The following is a 14,936-nucleotide window of genomic DNA, read 5'->3' as shown; positions in this document are numbered from 1 at the left end:
AGAGTAGAGTATGATAGTTCTGTTTCGGCTGTCGCAGGTCCGCTTAGAATTTCATAGTAAACACACACACCTTTTTATTTTAGCTTATATGTTGTGGGAAATTTGGCTGACAACTATGGAATCTGAACTACTGGCGGCTAAGCGTACATACAATGATGCGTGTCATTGTTGGCAAACGAATAGCTGTTTCAGTCTTTAAACAAGGTATTCACAAGTAACTTTAAATCACACATGTACATTAATAATGTTCGACTTTATTCATTAATGTATATGCAGAGGTCCGATTAACAACAAGGTTCAACTCCTCAATCTTAATCGACCTTTGTACCAGCAGGTAGCAAAGCTAATGAATGGTAGTCCATTTAATACCATAGTATAATCCAAAATCACAAATATCTACTATTACATTCGCAGGGAAAAGGACAACAGCAGATGCTAATTGAATACACTCTCAAAGAAACATCAAGAATAGCCTTCGACACTAAATGTTTGCAACCTTTTTGAAGATGAAATAGTTCCATTTCAAGCATTCCTCTCAGTCCACCGTGAGTAGTATTTAAAACATATGAACTCGGGCTTCGCATCGATTGTTTCTTTTGCTTCAATATCGGATTACAAATAGCCTCTTACGAGTTATTCTATGTCGTAATTACGAAGTAGTATCTTCTTATTATTTCTCAACAGGCACACGTTTCTATGTTCAAGGAGAAATATCATTGCCAGTGAATTCTAGTTTTTTTTTCGTACTCTATGCTCTGAGTGTCAACATCTAGCAGCGAATCTAGCGCAAAAGAAAGTTCTCTGTATCAACTGCAAACTAGAGAGAAGTGCTGATTCAAGGTAAGGAATAACAACTCTTAACCATTGACATACTATGACTAAACGACATCTAATAGCTAAAACCTTTATCATCGGACAAACACAACATTGTAGATGTGAATTTGAAGTTGAACATCAACGACGAGAAGCGAAACAATACAGCAGAAGTGTAAAGATAACTAGCGAAAAGAATGCTTTTCACTGACAGCAGACCAAAATATATACGAAACTACCATTGTCAGGATCATATACTAACAACTCTAGATTCATTTTGCGTCAGTCGAAATTAATTTAAAATCCTCACTTTGTTAATTCTGTGGTAAACTTTTTTCCAAATTGAAAACAACTGTTACCTCTTGAGCATATCAGAGAGCACCTGCTAACAAGATGTTCAAAATTTCATTTACAGAAATCACTAACTCAGAACACATGTCACAACCCAGATTTCCCACCCTCGGAGTCGTGATGGCGCCTACTCACACGTAGCTAGGCAAGCCATTTTAATTACTTTTCTATTAATAACAAATCTTTTTAACAATTTATGCAACAATATAAAACAACGAAGTTTTAATAATAGCGAAAGTCTTAATTATATAGAAACTGAATAAAACACGGAGTAGTAAATATAAGCCTCTAACCCAAGACTAGAGTCACAATTCTCACGAAACTGCTAAGAATTTTCTAAATACAAGGTCTGAAAGAAACACATAAGCTGTTTGTCTCGAATAAAAGGAGGCAACAGGTCTAAAAGAGAGAACAAGAGAGAGACACCGGGCCTGCGGACGCCTGCAAGACTACCTCGGGTCTCACGATACTGAAAGCCTGCTCCGCGTGCTAATGCCTTGTTGCTGCTGCTGCTCGAAACCTGGGCCTGTGCAAAAAAAATGCACAGAGTGTAGCATCAGCACAACCGACCCATGTGCGTGGTAAGTGTCTAGCCTAACCGCCGCGAAGTAGTGACGAGGCTAGACCAGACTACCTCATAAACCTGTGCAACTTCATATTATATATATATATATATATGTGCAGCGGAATCGAAATACAAAACAGATAAACAATATGGGAAGGGGAAACATGCTGTGGGAGTATATATAAATTCCAAAAAGAGTCTCCAGTATAAAGGAATACATCACAACTCAATAGTATGTAATGAAACAGAACTCAACCAGTGCACGACATCACCTTCGTGCTTTTACTCTCGTCCCACCAAGCAATAACATGTGCACGACATCAACCCTGTGTGCTTTTATTCTCATTCCTCACATAATTCAATAGAATCGGCACGGAATGGTACATCGTCGCGACACGCAATCACCCTTCGTGCTTTAGACTCTTTCTCATAATAAGCAAACAATGCACGGCATCACCCTTTGTGCTTTACACTCTTCCTTACCATAAACAAACGGTGCACGGCATCACCCTTCGTGCTTTAACACTCTTCCTCACCCAATCAACAATCACAAACAAGGGCAAGGGAATAAGTAAACATAACGAAAATCCCGGCAAGGGAACACAAAACACAACAATTAAAAACCCGGCAAGGGTACAATATCAATAACCAACAACGTCCTGGCAAGGGAATAAATCATTAACTCTTTTCTTTCTTTCACTTTCATTTCATAGTTCATATTAATCACTTGAGCCAATGCTCCAAAGAGTTAAACTTATCTCATATACCTTCCACAATTTGTATTTCAAACCGACCAATGCTCCACGAAGTTTCAAAGATCACATATTTCTTTCAACAGAGGTCTTTACAACATATAGAAGTCATCATTTAAGCATGGAAGGCATAACAACAACCAAACTATTCGCAAATAAGGACCTCACGATCATGCTAGACACTAATGTATAGATACTCATCACCATGCCTATACATCGTACTCGACAATTAGCAAGTTACAAATAAGACTCAACTCCTATTTCCCTCAAGCTAGGGTTTAAACCAAACACTTACCTTCGATGCCTTGAACTCAACTCAAGCCTCAACTATGGCTTTACCCCGAAATTCCACCTCCAACCCGCTCGAATCTAGGCACAAATTACTTAATTACATTAATAAACACTAAATGAATCAATTTGAAATGCATAAAAATGAATTTCCCAAAGTTTTTCCCAAAATTCCAAAATCGTCCCCGGGCCCACGTGGTCAAAATCCGAGGTTCGAACTAAAACCCGGTTACCCATTCCCACACGAACTCAAATATGCAATTTGGTTTTAAAATCGGACCTCAAATTGAGGTCCAAATTCCCAATTTATAGAAAACTAGGTTCTACCCAAAACCCCCAATTTCTCCCATGAAAATCATTGATTTTAAGTTGAAAACATGCTAAATGATGCTAATGATTGAAAGAGTTTAAGTAAAAATCGACAATACAAATGATTTGGGATGAAACTTGTTTCTGAAAAAATCGCCTAAGGAGTATGTATTTGAAGTGGGGTGAAAATAGTCTAAAATTCGACTAAGTATAAAATTTGCTGGCTGGCGGATATGGGAAATGCGAAGTTGGGTTCGCAATTGCGAACCCTACAGGCTTGGGAAATGCGACATTACTGTTCGCATTGCGAACACAGGCCAACCAGGGGACCTTCGCATTTGCGAATTGGGTTTCGCATTTGCGAACCAGTGACCATCGCATTTGCGACGTTTGACTTCGCATTTGCGAACATTGGCCGCCTAGGCTGGTTTCGCATTGGCGAACCAGCCTTCGCAATTTGCGATAGCTGGACCTTTCGCATTTGCGAACTCTGGCTTCGCAATAGCGAATCCTGCAGATCAGCTGATACCAGAATTTTTCCAAAATGAGAAATGCAATCCGACACCTATCCAAAACTCACCCGAGCCCTCGGGGCTCCCAAACCAAATATGCACACAACTCAATAACATCCTAGGACTTACTCGCGCGATCAAATTGCCAAAATAAACATCAAAAACAACGAATCATACCTCAAAATCCCTAGTTTTTCTTCAAACTTCATAAACTTTCGAATTGAGAGTTTTAAGTCCGAAACAACGTCAAACGACATCCCAATTTCAACCAAACTTCACAGAAAGCGCTTAAACCATATATAAGACTTGTACCGGGCGCTGGAACCAAAATACGGGCCCGATACCACAGTCTTTTAATCAAATTTCATTTCCAATTTCCTTAATAATTTCAGAACACAATTTTACTCAAAAATTCATTTCTCGGCTTGGAACCTCGGAATTCGATTCCGGGAATACGCCCGAGTCCCATATTTTTCTAGGATCCTCCGGGATCGTCAAATAGAGGGTTAGAGACTAGTGCCATCACGACTTCTTCGTAGGGATTTTGGGTCGTGACATAATTCTTCATATTAGCTATAATGGATAACAATCGTGGCAATGGCTACCTAAACAGCTACAAATCATTGCTACAAGTAAAATTTTGTAGATAATCATTAGTTTTTGTCATAAACCAATAGTTATTGTAGCAATAGTAACCTTTTAGCCACAATAAATTATTTGAAATAAAATATTATAGCTAAATGAATATTTTTGCTTCAAGTTCTAAAAAGTTGTGGCAGTAGTTAGATGATATAGCCACAGATTTATTGCTATAATTAAAATTTTGTAGCTAATCATTGTTTTTTGCCAGGAGTTGACACTTACTATAGCTATAGTAATCTTTTAGCCACAAAATATTATAGCTAAATGAATATTTTTTGCTTCAAGTTATATAAAATTGTGGCAGTATAGGTTAAATCAGCCACAGATTTTTGCTATAATAGTAATTTCGTAGCTAATCGTTAGTTTTTTGTCTTAGGTTGATACTTAATATAGCAATAATAATTTTTTAGTCGCAATAAATTATTTAAATCAAAATGATACTAAATAAATTTTTCTTCAAGTTCTAAAAAGCCATGTCAATAATTGGATTAAGATGTACAATTATTTGTCATGATAAAATGATATAACCACGGATTTATTTGTATGATAAAATTTTTATTAGTTTTTTGCCACAAGGTAGATTTGCCGTAACAATGGCAATCTTCTAGCCACATTTTATTTTATTGCAACTTGTTATTTTTGGATGTTTATTATATAAGTATGGTGTAAAATTCAAAATATGCTAACATTTATAGAGAATTTAACGTATGCATGTATGTACGGTTACTTTACTAATTTTTTTATAGGTACTTAGAATAATTTGTTAATTTAAGTATATATTTTTAAACAAGTTCTTCACATAATGAAGAACATTAAGAATTGTTATATATATATATATATATATATATATATATATATATATATATATATATATATATAATATATATATTATATTTACTATCTTGATAAGTTTTCAATTATCATAAACTAAATATACATTGAATATAAGAATTGAGAATTAAATATGATAAAGATCATGTTTTCTCTGTGAACTTTTATTTGTTATTTTATAATGTTTACATAATTCGATGTTATTAGATTTTACATAAATGTTTTTAAGATTTTATACGGTCAATATAGGAGTGTATAACAATAACAACTAGCATTATCATAATTCATATAAAACAAAATATACTTGTAAGATTCCATACAATTTAAATAATTATGTAACTAATTTTCATTAGTTTTGAATATCTAACAATATCAAATTTAAACAATATATTTGTATTTATGTACATTTATCACTAATTACCCTCAATTTAGATTATATAGAAAAGTTTTTTTATTTAATGGTCTAATGCTAGTTTAATAACTTAATAACTATCATTATCTAATTAAATTCTTAATTAAGAAGTTAATACGATTGAAATAGGAGAATATAACAAAACTAACAATATCTTATATGACGAAACAAGTTGAAAAGAATAAAATATATTATAAATATATTTATTTCATGCAAGTTGATTTTTTTATTTTACTTAGTGTAAATTATGTGTTTAATCTTTTGCAATTTCATAGATAATTTTTTTGCTGACTTGTACTATTTGTTAGTACTTACCTTTTCTCGGCATTTATAGGATTTATCTATCTATACTATACTATATTAAAAGCACGAAGGCCCTTAAGGAAATATTATTCGTCCTTTTTACCTTTTAAAAATTGATTTCACATTGGACAAAATTGTAATTTAATAATTTTTCCTAATATTAAGGACTTTTAATACAACTAGAATTTCTTTCTCTGGTTGAAGCAAATCCTAATATTTAGGAATTAAAAAGAAACTAAACTTACCTTATATATTTCTTTTCCTAAGTTGATTGTATATCACGTGAATAAAACTATACAATTTTAGGACTATTTAATCTTAACATGAATCCTTGCTGCTTATTCAAATAGTACTATTAGTTCAACATTTTAGATATTTGGAATATATTAAACTTTTGGTTATTAAATACTTTAACTGTGTAAAAAATTATAATATTAATATAAGACTTTAAAATTAACTAAACTTTCACTTTATCTAATTTTAGTTTGAATTGAATTATATAAGATTCTTTTATTATTCAAAATGTCACCATTTCTTTTTGGCGTAAGATTTGGCACACATAAGCTATAACTCAAAAGTAAAAATACTCATTATATTTGGCAAATTAAAAGTAATATCAAATATTAATATAATATTTTTCTTTAAATTTTAAATAACAAAGTCAACTTATTTTATATTAGACAAAATTATCATTTAATTATTGTTCTAATATTTTGAATTTTCAAATCAGCTAGAATTTTGAATATTAACTTTTTTCTTATTGAAATTTATAAAAAAAATCACAAAATCTAGACTTCAAAATCAACTTAATTTACCATTTCTAAATGTCCTTATTTAAAGCCAGTTAGTAGTAAAGTTGAATTGAATTATACGATTCTTATATTATCAAAATGTTTAAAATTAAGAATTCAAATTTCCACCATTTTTTGTCATATTTGCACGACTTTGAAGGTACTAGAAATAGGCACAAACGGAAGCTATAACTCAAAAGTAAAATGCTAATTAATCTTTTTTTTTCCGTCAACTGTAGTTTTTTCTTGAAATTGTAAATAATATTAAAGTTAATTATTTAGCAGCAAATTTGTCAAAGTATTTTCTCATGTGTTATACTTAAAAGGTAGGACTCTTGAAAAAATATCTTAAATCTCCATAGGTGAAATGTTCATGCTGAAACTAAAAAGTAAGTATGATAATTTATAAAATTGAATCGATAGTATTTGTAAAATTAGAAAAAAATTTTAAGGTGAATATATTTAAATGATAATTGAAGACTTCTATGAGTCAAGAGTTTTTTCGAATTGAGTTAGCTACATAGAATCAACATTCATTCATTAATTTCAGGAGCTTATATATTTTTTTAATAATTGAAACATAAATTTTAAATTAATTTTTATTTATATTACTCATTGAGATGAGGTACAACTTTCATATATGGACAAAATTATAATTTAAGTGACTTTTCTATTATTTAGGACTTTAAAATTAATTAGAATTTTACATATTAAATCTTTCATTATTAAACTCGGTAAGAAATCATAATATTTAGTAATTTAAAATTGATTAATAGTTTACAATATATAGGTTACACGGATAAAATACAACATTTGTGCCATACTCATAAAATCAAGATGGCAACGATTTTATACGTGCATTCAATTGATTTCTTATTAACTTAAAATTGTTTAATACAATAACGTATAATTAAAATTGTTTCAATGCAAAACAATTAAATATAAATTTTAAAAATTCTTATTTTAATTACACAAAATAATTAACCTGTGTTCAGTTAAGCACTCAAATATTAAATAGCACATTTAATCGAACTAAACAGTACAAAATCTAAGTCAATATGGTTAGAGTGCGGAAATTTATACTAATGTTGATTGACTTTTTATCATTTAAAAGTATATTTCATATTGAATAAAAATATAATTTAAATATTTTTGTATTTAGGACTTTAAAACTAATTAAAATTTTGCTTATTAATTTTTTTTTTTGAACGATGTAAGGAGTTGAAATATTTAGGACTTTAAAATAGATTATATAATAAAAAATAAAATGTCTAAAATGTGTATACACACTCAATAGATTCAATACCATTTAGGGTGAATATTTTTTTATTGAGTTAACTATATATGATCAATATTCATCATTTTTAGATGTTTTCACTTTATTTTATAATTTAAATATAATTTTAAAAACTATAGTTTCTTACAAAAAATTACTCATCGAGATGAAAAACACGCGCAACGCGCGTACACTAAATCTAGTATTAGGTAAAAGTGCAAATATATAGTAATAGTAATAACAAAACAAAGAGCGTAAAGGTTTGGCCTAAACAAAAATCTACAAAACCTAATAAAGCTGTCATTCTTACTTAGTGCATTTCCCTTCCAGCCGCCAACCCCCCTTCCCCCTTTTGGCCATTTTCTTCTTCAACAATTTCTTTTCTCTTTACATGAACAGAGCAAACCAATTGATCAATCACCGCTTAGATAGCCAGTCACCTTCTCTCTTTCCAGATATATTTATGTATGTAATTTAGGATTTCTCAATCCTCATACACCTTTTTTATTTGAATTTTTGGATTTATATTCTAACAAATTAATAGATATTGTGCTGTATTGTGATAAATATTGAGTGAACCTTCAAGATTACAATATAATATTGGAAGGAGCCACAGTTCTAGAAAAGATATTACCAAATTGAGATGAAAATCCTTTCAAAAGTTTTTTAAAAAGTATACAGATTTGTTTTCTTATCTTGTTGCTTTACGTTTTCCCCTCTTTATATATGCTAAAGTTTCTTGTAAAATAGTTATCTAGACATAATTTTTCTCTTTTTGAACGTTCATTTAGCATTTTACAAATTGCATCTTTGTATTAATGTCTTTTGTACTAATTATTGTTTCTTTTGAATTTACTGGGTACATTTTAATCTATTGAATGCAAGAAGAACCAAGGATTCAGCCTCGATATAAAGAGTGAAATTACTTTATCCTTGACTGTAGAAGATCATCTGTTGGCAAAATTCTGCAATTCTATATCAAATACTTAGCACATAGTTGTGATGACTCAAAAGGTCATCACTTGTTTTAAAATGAAAGTCTACGTTCCGAGGCCTTAAAAACCTCTCTTAGCATCACCTTGATTTCTGTGCGTAGTCCGGGCGTGTAGCCGGATAGCCTAAATGTGAAAATCTGTGAAAAATGATAAGTTTTGACTATAAAATGAATTAATTTGACTTCGGTCAACGTTTTGGGTGAACGGACCCGGACCCGTGATTTGACGGTCCCGGAGGGTCCGTAGAAAAATATGGGACTTGGGCGTATGCCCGGAATCGAATTCCGAGGTCCCAAGCCCGATAAATAAATTTTTGAAAGAAATTGTTTTCTGAAATTATTTATAAGGTTTGGAAATGAATTTTGATTAGAACATGTTGGTATCGGGCCCGTATTTTGGTTTCGGCGCCCGGTACAGGTCTTATATATGATTTAAGATAATTCTGTGAAGTTTGGAAAGAAACGGAATCCATTTGACATGATTCGGACCTTAAATGCAAATTTGATGTTTAAAGAAGTTTTGAGAAATTTCATTGTTCTTGAGGTTAATTCGATGTTCATGATGTTATTTTGGTGATTTGAGTACACGAATAAGTCCGTAGGATGTTTTTGAAGTTGTGTGTATATTTGGTTTGGAGCTCCGAGGGCTCGGGTGAGTTTTGGAAAGGCCACGGAGTGAAATTTTGGACTTAAGGAATTGCAGGCCTGCAGGCCTGCAGGCTTCGCATTTCCCAAACCCCCTTCGCAATTCCCAAGTTCGCATTTCCCAAACATTTTTCGCAATTACCAGGCTTGTTCACATTTCCCAAACTTTCTTCGCAATTCCCAGGTTCGCATTTCCCAAACATTTTTCGCAATTACCAGGCTTGTTCGCATTTACCAAACTTTCTTCGCAATTCCCAGGTTCGCGTTTCCCAAACATTTTTCGCAATTCCCAGGCTTGTTCGCATTTCCCAAACTTTTTTCGCAATTCTCAAGCCACCAAAGGTTGGTTCGCTATTGCGAATCCCTGTTCGCAATTCCCACATCTGAGACCTGCAATTTTATACTTAGCCGATTTTAAACCCCATTTTTCATATTTTCTCAAACCCAAACATACTTAGGCGATTTTTCATGAATCCTTTCTTCTCCAAATCAATTGTAAGTCATTTTTAACTAACTTTCTTCAATTCTTAGCATCTTTTAACATGATTTCAACTTAAAATCAAGGATTTTCATGGGGGAAATTGGGTGTTTTGGGTAAAACCTAGGTTTTTTAAAAATTGGGGATTTGGACCTTGATTTGGGTTCGTGGGGGATTGGGTTATCGGGTTTTGGTTCGAACCTCGGGTATTGACCATGTGGGCCCAGGGGCGATTTTTGACCTTTTGGGTAAAACTTTGGAAAATTTATTTTCGTGCATTCAAATTGATTCATTTAGCATTTATTGATGTAATTAAGTAACTTGTGGCTAGATACGAGCGAACTGGTGCTGGAATCAAGGGGTAAAGCTATAATTGAATCGTGAATTATGTTCGAGGCATCGAGGTAAGTGTTTGGTCTAACCTTAGCTTGAGGGATTAGGAGTTGAGTCTTATTTGCTATGTGGTAATTGTTGCGTACGACGTATAGGCATGGTGACGAGTATCTATACGTTGGTGTCTAGCATGCCCGTGAGTCTTTATATTGTGATTATCATGACTTCGTTGTATCTTTCATGCCTTGGTGATGGTTTCTAATTGTTGTATAAAGTTTGTGGAAAGAATTGTGACCTATGAACATTGAGGAGCGTTCCCTCATGTTGTATAACGAATTGTGAAAGTATAAGTGACAACTGAACTTTTAGAGCATTGGCTCGAGTTGTGAAATGAGTTGTGAAGGTAAAAGTGATAATTGAACCTTTAGAGCATTGGCTCTACTTGTGAAGTGAATTGTGAAGTAAAAGTGAGAAAGAGAAGAGATCATTATGTACGTGATGACCCAAAAGGTCATCACTTGCTTTAAATTAAAATCTGTGTTTCCGAGGCCTTGAAAACCTCTTTTAGCATCACCTCAATATGCGTGCGCAGTCCGGGCGCGTAGCCGGAAAGCTTAAATATGAAAATCTATGAAAAATGGTAAAATTTGGCTATAAAATGAGTTAATTTGACTTCAGTCAACGTTTTGGGTAAACGGACCCGGACTCGTGATTTGACAATCCCGGAGGGTCCGTAGAAAAATATGGGACTTGGGCGTATGCCCGGAATAGAATTCCGAGGTCCCAAGCCCGAGAAATGAATTTTTTGTAAAATTGTAATCTGAAATTGTTTAAGGAAATTTGAAATGAAAATTGATTAGAATGTGTTGGTATCGGGCCCGTATTTTTGTTCCGACGCCCGGTACAGATCTTATATATGGTTTAAGTCATTCCTGTGAAATTTGGTTGAAAACGGACGTCGTTTGACGTGATTTGGACCTTAAATGCAAATTTAAAGTTTAAAGAAGTTTTGAGAAATTTCATTGATCTTGAGGTTTAATTCGGTGTTCATGATGTTATTTTGGTGATTTGAGTACACGAATAAATCCGTAGGATGTTTTTGAGGTTGTGTGTATATTTGGTTTGGAGCCCCGAGGGCTAGGGTGAGTTTTGGATAGGCCACGGGGTGAAATTTTGGACTTAAGGAATTGTAGGCCTACAAACTTCACATTTCCCAAACTTTCTTCGCAATTCCCAGGTTCGCATTTCCCAAACATTTTTCGTAATTACCAAGCTTGTTCGCATTTCCCAAACTTTCTTCGCAATTCCCAGGTTCGCAATTCCCAAACATTTTTTGCAATTCCCAGGCTTGTTCGCATTTCCCAAACTTTTTTTTCGCAATTCCCGGTTCGCATTTCCCAAACTTTTTTTCGCAATTCCCAAGCCAGCAGATGTAACGTCCCGACCGGTCGTTTTGAGTCCTAGCGCTCCGTTGAGCAGTCGGAGGCCATGAACAGCTTCATTTCAGGCATTATGACTTGTACGCGTGGTCGGAATTGAATTTTGGGAAGTCCAGAGTTGAATTGGTAAGAGAATTCTCATTTCGGAAGCTTAAAGTTGAAAGAATGAACTAGGATTGGAATTTTAGGTAAACGACCTCGGAATCGAGATCTGAGGGTTCCAGCAGGTCTGTATGATGATTTCGGACTTGGGCGTATGCCCAGTTCGGGTTTTGGATAACCCGGGAGCGTTTTGGCGCCTATTGTGGAAGTTAGCATTTTTGAAGAATTTCATAAGTTTGGCTTGAAGTGCATTTCAGTGCTATGGATGTCCGTTTGGGATTCCGAGTCTTTGAATAGCTCCGTATGGTGATTCTGGAGTTGGGAGCGCGATCGGAAGTGAATTCGGAGGTCCGTAGGTCATTTTGGAGCCATTTGGCTAAAGATAGAAATTTGAAGGTTTTTGAGAAGTTTGACCGGAGGTGGACTTTTTGATATCGGGGTCGGAATCCAATTCCGAAAGTTGCAGTAGGTCCGTAATGTCGAATATGACTTGTGTGCAAAATTTGAAGTCAATTGGACGTGATTTGATAGGTTTAAACGTCGAAAGTAGAAGTTTGAAGTTCTAAAGTTCATAAAGCTTGGATTGGAGGTCGATTCATGATTCTAGCGCTGTTTGATATGATTTGAGGCCTCGAGCAAGTCCGTAATGTGTTTTGGGACTAGTTGGTACGATTGGTCGGGGTCCCGGGGGCCTCGGGTGGATTCCGGTGGTTAACGGATCGAATTTGGGGTAAAAGCTGCTGCTGTTTTGCTGGTATCTGGTTTCCTTCTTCGCGAACGCGAAGAGAGTCCCGCGTTCGCGAAGAGGAAGATGGAAGGCTGCTGGTTTTAGCCTTCGCGAACGCGAGGTGGAGGACACGAACGCGAAGGAGTCGAGCTGGTTACTACGCGAACGCGAGGAGGAGATCGCGAACGCGTAGAAGGAAAAGTTGGGCCTGAGTCAGTGGTCTACGCGAATGCGAGGCCTAGATCGCGAACGCGTAGGGTTCGGGGAGCTGGCCTTCGCGAACGCGGGCTTTGGGTCGCAAACACGATGAAGAGTTTTTGGGGCTGAAGCAGGTTGTGCTTCGCGAACGCGAGGGCTTTCCCGCGTTCGCGTAGAAGGGCAATGCTGGGCAGTGACTTGTTTTAAGACAGGATTTGGCCCATTTCTTTCATTTTTCTCTTGGCTTGGGCGATTCTTGGAGGATTTCAAGAGGGGGTTTCGTCACTCAATGGAAAGGTAAGTTATCCCCACTTATTAGAAGTTAAATACATCGATTATATATGGATTTTAACATGGAAATGAGTGGAAATTTGGGGTTTTGAGGAAGACCTAGAAATTTGATATTTTTGAATTTTGACCATGATTTTGGATATGAAATTGAGAGAAAATTATATATTTGAGTTCGTGAGGTTATGGGTAATCTTTATCTTCGAAAAATTTCGGATTCTGGACACGTGGGCCCGAGGGCGTTTTGGGCAACTTTTCGATCGGAGTTAGGAATTTTTATAAATTAGATGGTAATGATTAATTGAGCATATATTAATGGATTTGCATAACCGTTGGCTAGTTTTGGAGTGTGGCGCATCAACTAGAGTCTTCGGAAGGGCGTGGAATGCCGGTTATGGACCTTCGGAGCGAGGTGAGTCTCCTTTCTAACCTTGTAAGAGGGAATTGTCCCCATAGGTGAAATAATTGATTATGTGCTCCTAATTAAGGGGGCTACGTACGCACGAGGTGACGAGAGTCCGTGCATAGCTACGATTATGCTATTGTCCGGGTAGTCTAGGACCCAAAAGCATGCTATACTTTGAATATTTGTAATCTTATGGATAGTTGAATTGCTTAAACCACATCAAAATAGTAAATGAATTCCTAACAAGATCTAAACCTCATTTTCTTAAATTGTTGAAAGAGAATTAGCTTTTCTTTGAATAATTGCCCCATGTTGGCTTCTTGATTGAATGCCTCTACGTGTTTATTTTGGAACGGGCCGAACGCCTCGGTAGATTAAATAGATGCATCTATAGGCCCGCTGTCGACCCTCGGCAAGTGCACAGTTTAATTCTGTTGGATCGGACCGTCGCCTCGGCATTATATGCGCATGCTTGTATTGCTGCCTCGAACTTGATTAAGTTATTATTGCCTCTTCATGGCTTGAAAACATTTGGATAATTACGAAAATAGAATTTTGGAAATTGCCTATAAAAGAATTAATTGTTTACTTGTTTCCTTCTATTGGATTAAAAATCATGTTCATAGAAACCCGCAATTTAATGTTTTATTGATATCACATTATTGGACCCTTATTATGTGTCGAAGCCGACCATCTCGTCTCTACTTCTTCGAGATTAGGCGGGATACTCATTGAGTACACGTTGTTTACGTACTCATACTACACTTCTGTACATTTTTGTTGCACAGGTATATGTTACTCTAGCGGCCTACTGGGCATAGCGGCACGGATGATTCGGGGACTAGGTGAGTTGCATCATTCGAGGCGACCCGCAGCTAGTAAAGTCCCTTCCAGTAAATTGTATTTTCTTTCTGTCCAATGTATTCCGGACGGATATTATATTGTATTTTATTTCCTTATCAGTAGATGCTCATGCACATGTGACACCGGGTTCTGGGATGGTTTTTAAATATTTTGTATTGATTGCTAGTATTTAATTTGAATTGAAGCAGTTATCTTTTTACTTATGAAATTTAGAGAAAAATTCTTGGTTTTCAAAATTGTTAAAATTGGAGTTTAATTAAGTATTTGGTTGGCTTGCCTGACAGCGGTGTCCGGCGCCATCACGACCCTTAGTGGATTTTGGGTCGTGACAGCAGAGGTTGGTTCAAAATTGCGAACCCCTGTTCGCAATTCCCACATCTGAGACCTGCAATTTTATACTTAGCCAATTTTAAACCCCATTTTTCATATTCTCTCAAACACAAACACACTTAGGCGATTTTCAAGAATTCCTTCTTCTCCAAATCAATTATAAGTCGTTTTTAACCAACTTTCTTCAATTCTTATCATCTTTTAACATGATTTCAACTTTAAATCAAAGATTTTCATGGGGGAAATTGGGTGTTTTGGGTAGAACCTAGGTTTTTCAAAAGTTTGTG

The sequence above is a fragment of the Nicotiana attenuata genome, chromosome 3 (genome assembly GCF_001879085.1).
Source record: "Nicotiana attenuata strain UT chromosome 3, NIATTr2, whole genome shotgun sequence".
Lineage (NCBI taxonomy): Eukaryota > Viridiplantae > Streptophyta > Magnoliopsida > Solanales > Solanaceae > Nicotiana > Nicotiana attenuata.
This window is presented reverse-complemented; position numbering follows the sequence as displayed.